This window comes from Canis lupus, chromosome 34 (genome assembly GCF_003254725.2).
Source record: "Canis lupus dingo isolate Sandy chromosome 34, ASM325472v2, whole genome shotgun sequence".
Lineage (NCBI taxonomy): Eukaryota > Metazoa > Chordata > Mammalia > Carnivora > Canidae > Canis > Canis lupus.
In genome coordinates this window covers 31782304-31793589 of record NC_064276.1, presented here as the reverse complement: position 1 = coordinate 31793589, position 11286 = coordinate 31782304, and the positions used below count along the sequence as shown (strand labels likewise).

The 11286-nt window shown below is 35.5% G+C and overlaps 1 long non-coding RNA gene across 1 annotated transcript in view; it reads right to left on the bottom strand.

Moving 5' to 3' along the window:
- Positions 1–1133: 1133 nt before the first annotated feature.
- The window catches only part of LOC118353320 (uncharacterized), a 67605-nt gene continuing 57452 nt past the window's right edge, over positions 1134–11286 (bottom strand). The window contains exons 3-7 of the long non-coding RNA XR_004812091.2: positions 7999–8063; positions 7606–7629; positions 7275–7484; positions 2725–3087; positions 1134–2326 (exon numbers count right to left, since the gene is read on the bottom strand). This is a non-coding gene — a long non-coding RNA (uncharacterized LOC118353320). The remainder of the gene's footprint in view (positions 2327–2724; positions 3088–7274; positions 7485–7605; positions 7630–7998; positions 8064–11286) is intronic.

The following is an 11286-nucleotide window of genomic DNA, read 5'->3' as shown; positions in this document are numbered from 1 at the left end:
TAAATTTTTTTTCTACTTTTTTCCTTTCAACCAAAAGACTAAATCATGAGAAAAAGAAAACCTCGAATTCTGTATACTATTTTCCCCTGGAGTTTTTCAGTTCTGTGTAATCAGAAAACATGGTATTTGCTGGAAGTTCCTGTGGGTCTCCTCGGGGAGGGGCCTGTGGTGCTGACTCTCCAGTGTCTTTGCTGAGGTGGAGTTGCACTGTCCTTGCCAGGACGCTGGGCTCAGAGTAAGCTTGCTCCAGATTGCTCTATGTGGTTTTTGTTCCCTGAAGGCTTTCTGTGCCACTTTAGGATGAAAATAAAAATATGGTGCTCCTTCAGCCCCAGAGCAGAAAAATTAAGGCCCCTACTCTTCAGTGCACCCTCAGGGGAAAAGCAGTCAATCACTTCTGTCTCCCTGGTTTCCATCCAGACTCTGTGCACATAGCCTGTGACCAGATGCTTTTACCTTAAGCATGCAACCCCATTTCAAGTCTCCAAATGTTGCAGACTCCTGCAACGTACACCCTCACAGCTCGAGTCTCTAAACCCTGCAGATTCCTGTAGTGAGCATCCCATCCACGCCACAAGTCCCAGAGGGTGGAGGAGGGGCTCACCTTCGTTCTACCACTTACTGGGCCCTTGCTCAGAGAGTGGTTGCCCAATCTTGCAGCAGTTCACGGTTTATGGCAGCATGGAGCTGAAAGCTCACTCCTGGGTTCGCTGACTATAGCCAGTTTCTCCGTTTCAATGCCTGGGAAATCTGCCAACTCAGACAGATTCTTTCTGTGACTGCAGGGATCTTGAGACCACACTGTCCTATCTAGGATTCAGCCCCACCTTGCCTCCTTAGTGCCTTTCAGACTCCAATGTCCCTCACTGGAGCCGACTTCTAAAAATTCTGATTTGGTGCTCCGCTGCCGTATGGAAGCCCTCTCCCTCCATGGTTTATCTTCTGATACATTGCCTCAGATTCACTTCCCCACTCCTCCTACCTTGCAAAAAGTAGTTGCTTTTTTATTTGTAGCATTGCAGCAATTCTGGTCTTCGATCTCTTGAGTTCACAGGTGTTCAGAATGATCTGATAGCTATCTTGCTGAATTCCAGGGACCAGATGAAACTAGGGTCCCCTACGCCTTTGCCATTTTCCTTCAAGTCCAATTCAAACACATTTTAGAAGAAAACTTTACTCCCTCCTCCACATTTGATGTATATTCTATCATTCTTTGTCTTCAACATTTCAATTTTTATGTGATGTGGTGTGGACCTCCTTGGGTTCATCTTGATTGGGACTACCTGTGCTTCTTGGATCTGAAGATTAGTGAAGTTTTCAGCTATTATTTCTTCAAACATTTTTTTTAAAGATTTTATTTTATTCATGAGAGAGAGAGGCAGAGACACAGGTAGAGGGAGAAGCAGGCTCCATGCAGGGAGCCTGACATGGGACTTGATCCCGGGTCTCCAGAATCAGGCCCTGGGCTGAAGGCAGCGCTTAAACCACTGAGCCACCCAGGCTGCCCTCAAATAAATTTTATATCCTTTTTTTTTTCTCTCTTCCTCTGTTGGGACCCCTATAATGTGAATGTTTATTCACTTGATATTGTCTAAGAGATCCCCTGGACTCACCTCATTTTTTATTTTTTTTAATATTTAGCTTCGGTACTTTCTGTTACCCTGTCTTTATTTTTTTATTTTTTATTTATTTATTTATTTATGATAGTCACACAGAGAGAGAGAGAGAGGTAGAGACACAGGCAGAGGGAGAAGCAGGCTCCATGCACCGGGAGCCCGACGTGGGATTCGATCCCGGGTCTCCAGGATCGTGCCCTGGGCCAAAGGCAGGCGCCAAACCGCTGCGCCACCCAGGGATCCCTGTTACCCTGTCTTTAAACTGCTATCACATTCTTCTGCATCTACTAATCTCCTCTTGATTCCCTCTGGTGTGTTTTTCATTTCAGTTATTGTATTCTTCAACTCTGGTTCTTCTTTATAGTTTCTCTTTATTGGAAGTAGCACTGAGATCTTCTACTCTCCTCTCCAGACTGTTGAACATCTTGATAATCATTACTTTCAATTATTTCTTGGGCATATTGCTTATCTGTTTCATTTAGCTTTTTTTCTGAGTTTTTTCTTCTTCTTTCTTTTGGAGCACATTCCTCTGTCTCCCCATTTTGCTTGACTTTCTGTGTGTGTTCCTATGGATTAGGTAGAAAGGCTCCTCTTACATAGGCTGAATGTTCTTGTGTGTCATTATCTGTATGTAGACATCCTTTCGTACCTTTGGTGTCTGGCAGGAGCTGCATCTTTTATGTATTACTCTTTTAAACTGACTTTTTTTCCTAAAAGAAGAAAATAATAAGAAATAAGGTAACCAAAAAAAGTACAAAAGTCAATGTAATGTCTATGGCTTATTCTCTATGCTCCAGCACCACAAAGGATGGTTGTAGGCTTACGAATTCTGGGTTTATAGTGGTTATCAGCTCACAGTGAGTACCAGAATGGTGTCTGGACTCCACTCTAGTCTTTTAAGGTGGGGTGGGAACATAAACTGTTTTCTTTATTTTGTTACCTGGTGAGTGCTCTTGTAGCTCTTTGCATTTCTTGGTATAGTTCTAGTTTTGTCTTTTTGTAAAAATATATGCTAGAGACAGAGAGAGGGGGAAGCAGTCTCCCTGCTGAGCAGGGAGCCTGATGTGGGCTCATGGGATCATGACCTGAGCCAAAGGCAGATACTTACCTGACTGAGCCACCAAGCACCCCAGCTTTGTCTTTTTCATGCTAGTTGGATGTTGTTGTTGTTGTTTTTTTAACTGTGACTCTTTTTTTCTGTTTCAAAAGATTGAGGTTCCTCAATACTGTCCCTCCCTATTGCCATCCCACAGCATTGGAGTTCCTTTTGTTACCAGGTCTCTTGCCATTATCTCTTTCTATTCTATCTTTACTTGTGCAGAAGCTGTTTAGTTGGCCCTATGTTCTTCTTCAGGAGGTATTATTGTATAAAGAGTTATAATGTGGTGTGTTCCTTTGAGGACATGAGTTGAGTCTTCCTGTGTTGCCATCTTAGACTGGAAACTTTGTTAACTCCATGAATAGATGTTCACTGAAAAATTCAAATATTTATAAATGCGTCCCACTGAGTTTAGTTGTTGTATTAAACTCACTTGCTATTATGTGAACCATCTTTGTCATAGTATTTCTCTTAATATCATTTTTATATGGACCTATACCTATAGAAAATATTTTCTATAATTGGCCAATAATGTTATTGGACATATATGTGATTTCTTTATGCCAGGAGAAGATTGGTTTTTTTTTGGAGATTTAATAGAGAAATAGGTTTTATATTATAAAAAAACACATTTTGACTTGTAAATGATTATAGGTATATAATTCCTTAAAAATTTACTCATAACTGAAGTTATTTAAAAGCATATATTACTATTGTAATTTTCTAATACTTGAACATCATGAATGCCTCGAAGGAGTAACTATACCAGCTGTGTATCTATAGATCTCACATTATGGAACATATACAAATTTTGATTATAATGCACACAATGATATTTTGAATATTAAGTTCAGAAGTAAAGGGTAATTGGTCAAATGGTATAAACCTCCAGTTAGAAGATGAGAAAATTCTGGTGACGTGAGGTGCAGCATGGTGACTATAGTCAGCATATAATACAATATTGTTAGGTAAATAGATCTTTTCTTTGAGAGAGGGCGGGGGAGAGGGACAAGCAGACTCTGCATTGAGTGCAGAGCCTTATGTAAGGCTTGATCCCATGACACTGAGATTGTGACCTGAGCGGAAATCAAAAGCCAGATGCTCAACTGACTGAGGCACCCAGAAAGTAGATCTTAAATGATCTCACTATATGCAAAATAGGAAATTAAGTGAGATGATGAAGGTGTTACCTAAGAACGCTAGTAAAAAAAAAAAAAAAAAAAAATGCTACATGAAGCTAGGCACAAAAGACCACATATTATTCCATATATAGGAAAGGTCCAGAATAAGGAAATCCATAGAGAATAAAAATAAGTGGGTGGTCTTAAACTGAGAGGATGGAGGGATATGGGGGTTCCTGTGTACAGGGTTTCCTTTTGGAGGTTGTAAGTGTTCCATAATAGTGGTGATAGTACACTTTAAATCATTGATTATATTCCATGTGTATCTTATCACAATAGAGCTATTTCTCTAAAAAATAATCTACCTGTGGTATAAGAAAATATCTAAGAATTTGTTGTAATTCAAATAGTTACAATTATTAATGTCAAATGTGTGTGTCTTAAGAACACAGATAAATATAGCATGAGAACACATGATTAAAATCCTAAGAGGGGGATCCCTGGGTGGCACAGCGGTTTAGCGCCTGCCTTTGGCCCAGGGCGTGATCCTGGAGACCCGGGATCAAATCCCACGTCGGGCTCCCGGGGCATGGAGCCTGCCTATGTCTCTGCCTCTCTCTCTCTCTCTCTCCCTCTCTCTGTGACTATCATAAATAAATAATAATTTAAAAAATTATTTTAAAAAAATCCTAAGAGGAAAGTATTTTAATGTATATAGTTGCAATGGAAATGTTTGAAATAAAAATAATAAATTCTGATAGACCTAAATTGGATTGGTGATACATGAAATTGAACAAATTAAAATTCCAAAGGAGAGTAGAAAGGAATACATACAGAGGATTATAGGATTCTCTATACAGAGTGGTTGGCATCCCCAGTCCTCTTTCCAAGTCCTTCAGCCTAGCACTAGCATAGTCCCCTAGCAGAAAGTGATGGTACTTATTTGAAAAGTTGAGCTATCCTGGACCTGAAATCTAGAGGTCACCTAATAAGAATGTCAGGTCCCTTGTTCAGTCCCCCTAGAGTAAAGCCCAACAGTAAACAAACCTGCTTAAAATATACTTTCTAAGGGTTTTCTTAATGGCTCATTCTTACATTTTGAAGGGACAGCCAAGGATTTTATGTTACTTGAGGAAATTTCTACTGGAAACATCAGAGTAGTGAGATAAAGCTGTCTGGAGAACACTGATAATTCACAGCATACAAAAACATTTAAATCAATGAAAACACTATAAGGAATATCTTTTGATTAAAAAATTTTGCATATATTATATCCACGCAGAAAAGAACAGTTTTTGTCTGAATAAGCTATAGTCCAAGAACAAAATGCTTCAGGACAAAGGACCAGACAGCAGGTAATGAAAGGTAATTAGAGGAAACTTGAAATAGATACAAACTCTGTGAAAGAAAAAGTGAACATGGACAGTAGATGGAAGAAATCATCAAAGAAGTCATGAAAAAAAGTTTCCCAGAACTGAAGGATAGGAATTTTCAGTTTGAAAGCATAAGCCAAATATCTAGAAACATAAATGTAAGCATTTATATCCTAAAAACTTAGATACAGACCTTCAGAATACCAAAATACAAATCATAGTATCATTTGTCTTCCAAATAATACTAGTTGCTAGAATGATGAAGCATTTCTCCAGCAGATATATATAAAGTCAGTCAATGGATCAATCAGATATGAGGTTATAATAAAGGTAGTCTCTTGTAAATGATTAAAAGTTTAATATTCCCTTTTAGTTTTGTTGTTTCCTTTGCTGTGCAGAAGCTTTGTATTTTGATCAAGTCCAAATAGTTCATTTTTGCTTTTATTTCCCTTGCCTCAGGAGACCTATCTAGAAAGAAGTTGCTACAACCAATGTCAAAGAGTTGTGGTCTGTGTTCTCCCCTAGGATTTTAATGGTTTCATGTCTCACATTTAGGTCTTTAAATTCATTTTGAATTTATTTCTGTGTATGAAGAAAGCTTTATTCTTTCGCACATGCTGTCCACTATTTGTTGGCAATACTTTTTCTCATTGTATGTCCTTTTCTGTTTTGTCAAGGATTAACTGACCATATAGTTGTGGTTCAAAGCTTGTGCACAGTGAAGGTAACAATCAGCAAAACTTGAAGGCAGTATATGGGAGAACATATCTGCAAATGACATATCTGTTAAAGGGTTAGTATCCAAAATATATAAGGACTTATAAAGAATTCAGTACCCAGAAAACAATTAAAAATGAGAAGACATGAGCAGACATTTTTCCCAAAAAGACATAGCTTGTCAACAGACACATATAAAGATGTTCATCACTCATTGTAAGCAAAACCTAAAACTACAATGAGGTCACTTTATACCTAGCAAAATGGCTAAAATCAACAACACAAACAGCAGGTGGTGGTGAGAATGCATTCCTACCAACAGTGCAAGGAGATTCCCCTTTCTCTACAAACTCGTGCAACCACTTTGGAAAACAGTATGGAGGTTCCTCAGTTAAAACAGAACTACCATATGATCCAGCAATTACACTTCTGTTTACCCAAAGAAACAAAAATACCAATTCAAATGGATATGTGCACCCCAATGATTATAGCAGCACTATCTACAATAGCTAAATTATGGTAAAAGCCCAAATGTCCATTGACTGATGAATAGATAAAAATGTGGTGTATACATATACACTTCTTGTGAAGAGCACTGGGTATTATATGTAAGTGTTGAATCACTAGATCATACAACTGAAACTAATTTTACACTGTATGTTAACTGGAATTTTTTAAAAAAGGTTTAATATAGCCAGCATCTTTTCTTCATAAGCTCCTGAAAAAATGTGTCTAGTGCAAGAGTGCAACCAGATCCAAGTGAAATAGGGAGACTGAGGAATAAACCTATATAAAAAAAGAAGCCTGAAAAAAAAAAAAAAAAAAAAAAAAGAAGCCTGTAGGCAATAAAAGTGACTTTTGGGCAAATCAGACAAAAATATTTAAAAAAAGAATTGGTGAATGGAAACTTTGTAGGTGAGAAAGTCATTAGCTGAAAACCTTGCAACCTTGCACACAATAAAAAAGGATCATGGTAAACTACATGGGTAACACACCATGAAAGTAATTACTGATTCAACCAGGAAGTGTGATATAACTAAGGAGAAAACAGAGGCTGAAGTGTATTATGTTGGAATAAGGAAGATAAATGTTCACTCTAATTTATAAATCACAAAAGAGCTGTATAAAATTACTAGAAATAGCAAGGTAAAGACCATAATAAATGAATAACATCATTAGGATTTGTACCTTGTCACGGTAGGACTGAGAATGTAGAGGGATAAGATGAGATTATTTTAAGTCTTACATGGCTAATTGTGTAATACATCTATATGTAACATATATGTAACAGTTATACAATTATATATCTGTCTATTTACTATTAAAAATAAAATTAGTATGAATTCACCTGATTACTTTCCAGCATAGTTGCTAGCATCAGAAAGCAGTTCAATTTGATGTTAGCAGCATATTTTTTTGGATTCAGTGACTTTGGCGGATGACTTCTAGGACCAACCGTGACTTGCTTTTTTAGCACACCTGTCAATCTTAACATTATCAATTTTGCTAGTCTCTTCCTATTTCATTTCAGTCACAGACTTCACTGAATCATAAGAAACTGTTAAACAGAAAAGGATATGGCATTTCTCAAGTAGAGTCATTGAACAATATTAAAGAATAACTGCAATAAAATACTGTTAATATCAAAAACACTTTGAAAACTATGGATTATTTCTTACCTGATGTTCCAAGTGTGAAGATTCCTATCATTAAAAAGTGAGATCAGAGTCTTTGATAGGTATATGTCATTAAAATACTATTAGATTTTATCTCAATTAATCATAATAGGAAAACATCAGTAGTATGTATAGCTTCATACCAGGACAGAGCACAAATATATATCAGTCTATATTCATGATATACAGATATAAATCAGTCTACATTAAGGTTTGTGATTACAATGAAGTTTTTTTTTTTTTTTTTCTGATTTGGTGTTTATTTTGGCAAATGACAAGAACTCTTGAAGTTGTAACATAACTGGAATTGAGATGCACAATTCAAAATCAAGAACAATTTGATAATTACTGCTAAATAAGATCAAAAGAACTCAAATGATTTTACTGATAACTTACCCTCAAGTAAGGGATAAGTACTTATTTGTAATTGCTGAATAGAGAAGAAAATTGATCCCTTATATCTAAAGAAAACAAAGAAAGAAAAATATCTCAGAGGAAATACAGAGAGAATGTATTCTATTTTGCTTGTACTTATAAAATTTGCCAGGTTGAGTAACTTATCTAGTGATAAAACACAGTTGATATGATGCATCCAAGTAATGCACTTAGGTACCTCAGTGCCGGCCTCCTGAGATTGCTTTGTAATTGGTATTTTCAAACAAGTAGTTCACTATTTTCCCCACAGACCAAAGTGCTAACTTCTTAGGTATTAAAAAAAGGGGGGGAGAGGATAACATTGAATTGTGTCAAAACATAAGAGGAACACATATAAAGATCCTTGGGCCTTCTATAAGGAGATGATCACTAAATTTTAATGTTTTACAGACTTTGCATAGAATGTGCCCTCAGATATTGAACCCATTGTTACATAAATGAGAATATTGTGCACATTTACATACTTAAGTTCAATATTTATAAATTATATATAATGTGGTCATCATATATATTCACTTTATTTTTCAAAATAAAATCATGATATTTAAGAGAAACCAAATATTTCCAAAAGTTTAGAAATAATTTTAAGAAGAGAACATGTAATTTTGGTGATGAATAGGATCAAATTTTGGCATTAAAACTAAAGATTTGGGGATCCCTGGATGGCTCAGCAGTTTAGTGCTGCCTTCAGCCTAAGGTGTGATCCTAGAGACCCGGGATTGAGTCCCATGTCAGACTCCCTGCATGGAGCCTGTTTTTCCCTCTGCATCTCTCATGAATAAATAAATAAAATCTTAAAAAAAATACCAATGAGAGATGAATAATTCAATGATTAAGAATACCCTAGAGGGAATAAATAGTTGATTAGAAGAACCAAAAGAACAGATCAGGGACCTGGAGGACAGAGTAATAGAAAGGTATGAACCTGAAGAGGAGAAAGGAAAAAAAAAATAAGACTAGATTAAGAGAACTCAGCAATACCATCAACCACAGTAACCTTTGCATTATAGGAATTGTATAAGGAGAAGGGAAAGAAAAGTGGATAGAAAATGTATTTGAAGGGATAATAGCTGAAAACTTCCCGTGTGTTGGAAAGGAAACAAAAATCCCGATCCAGAAGGCACAGAAAGCCCCCCAACAAAATCAAGCCAAGGAGGTCCACACCAACAAATAGCAATTAAAATGGAAAAAAGACTGATAAAGAATTTTAGAAACATCAAGAGAAAACAGTTACATAGAAGGTAAACCCCATAAGGCTATCAGCTGATTTCTCAGCGGGAACTTTGCAGGCCAGAAGAGAGTCACATGAGGTATTCAAAGTTATGAAAAGAAAAAAAAAAAAAAACCTGCAACCAGATACTCTATCCAGCAAGGTTATCATTTAGAATAGAAGGAGAGAGAGTTTTCTAGACAAAGGTTAAAGGAATCATCACCAATAAAGCAAAGTTAGAAGAAAGCTAGTTAAATGGGATTCTTTGAGTGAAAAGGAAAGACCATAAATAGGAGTAAGGAAAGAAGGAAGCACAAAAACAGTAACATTAAGTATATCTATAAAAGTCAAGGGATTCACAAAATAAAAGGGTGTAAAGTATGAAATCATATACCTAAAATATGGGAGAAGAGTAAAAATTTAGTGCTTTTAGAATGGGTTCACACTTATCAACTTAATATAGACTGCTATATGTTTAAGATGTTATATACAAACAATGGTGACCACAAATCAAAAAGCACTAATAAATATGCAAAAATAATGAGAAAGGACTTTAAGTATGTCACTAAAAACAGCAAACCATGAGAAAAAAAGAGCAAGAAAAAACTACAAAAACAACCACTAAAAAAGTAATAAAATGGCAATAAGTACATACCTATCAATAATTACTTTGAATGTAAATGGACTAAATGCTCTCATCAAAAGACATAGGGTGATGAAATTGATAGAAATACAAGGCCCATCTATAGACATCTACAGGAGACTCATTTCAGAGCTAAAGACACATGCTGTTTGAAAGTAAAGTGATGGAAAATCATTTGTCATGCAAATGAAAATGAAAATAAAGGGTAGTAATAATTACATTAGAGAAAATAGACTTTAAAACAAAGACTGTAACAAAAGACAAAGGACCTACATAATCATAAAAGGAAAAATCCAGAAAGAATATATGACATTTGTAAGTATTTATGCACCCAACATGGGAGCACCCAAATACATAAGGAAACTATTAATAAACATAAATGAAATAATCAATAGTAAGACAATAATAGTAGAGGACTTTAACATCCCACTTACATCAATGGGTAGATTGTCCAAACATAAAATATAAAATCAAAAAAATAAAATAAAACATGTCTTTGAATCACACATTGGAACAGATGGATCCAACACATATATTGAAGACATTCAATTTTAAAACAGAAGAATTCACATTCTTTCAAGTACACATGGAATATCCTCCAGAATAGATCACGCATTTGGCAACAAAACAAGTCTGAAGTCATACCATGCATCTCTTCTGACCACAATGCTATGAAATTAGAATTCACAAGGAAATATCTAGAAAAAACACACATTTATAGATGTTAAATAACATATAACAATGAAGGAGTCAAACAAGCAATCAAAGAGGAATTAAAAAAACACAGACCAACGAAAATGGAAATGAATGGTCCAAAGTCTGTGGGATATAGCAGAAGTTGTTATAAGAGGAAAGTTTTTAGCAATACAGGCCTATCTCAAGAAGCAAGAAAGATCTCAAATAAACAATCTACCTTACATTTAAAGGAACTAGAAAAAGAACAATAAAACCCAAAATCAGTAGAAGGAAGAAATAATAAGAATTAGAATAAAAAAACAAAAAAAGAAAACTAAACAGAAAAAAAGAACAGATCAATGAAAACAAAAACTACATCTTTAAAAATTTCAAAGTTTAATAAACCTTAGCCAGACTTTTCAAGAAAAAAAATATGCAAACAAAATCCAATAAGAATTAAAAACAACACAACAGAAATATGAAGGATTATAAGTGAATATTGTAAAAATCATATGCTAACAAATTGGACAACAGAAGAAATGGATAAATTCCTAGAAACATATTAACTCCCAACATAGAATCAGGAAAAAAATAGAAAATGTGAGCAGGTGGATTACTAGTAATAAAATTGAATCAGTAATCAAAACATTCCCAACAAATAGAAGTCCGGGACCAGATAGCTTCATAGGTTAATTCTACCAAACATTTAAAGAAAGACAAT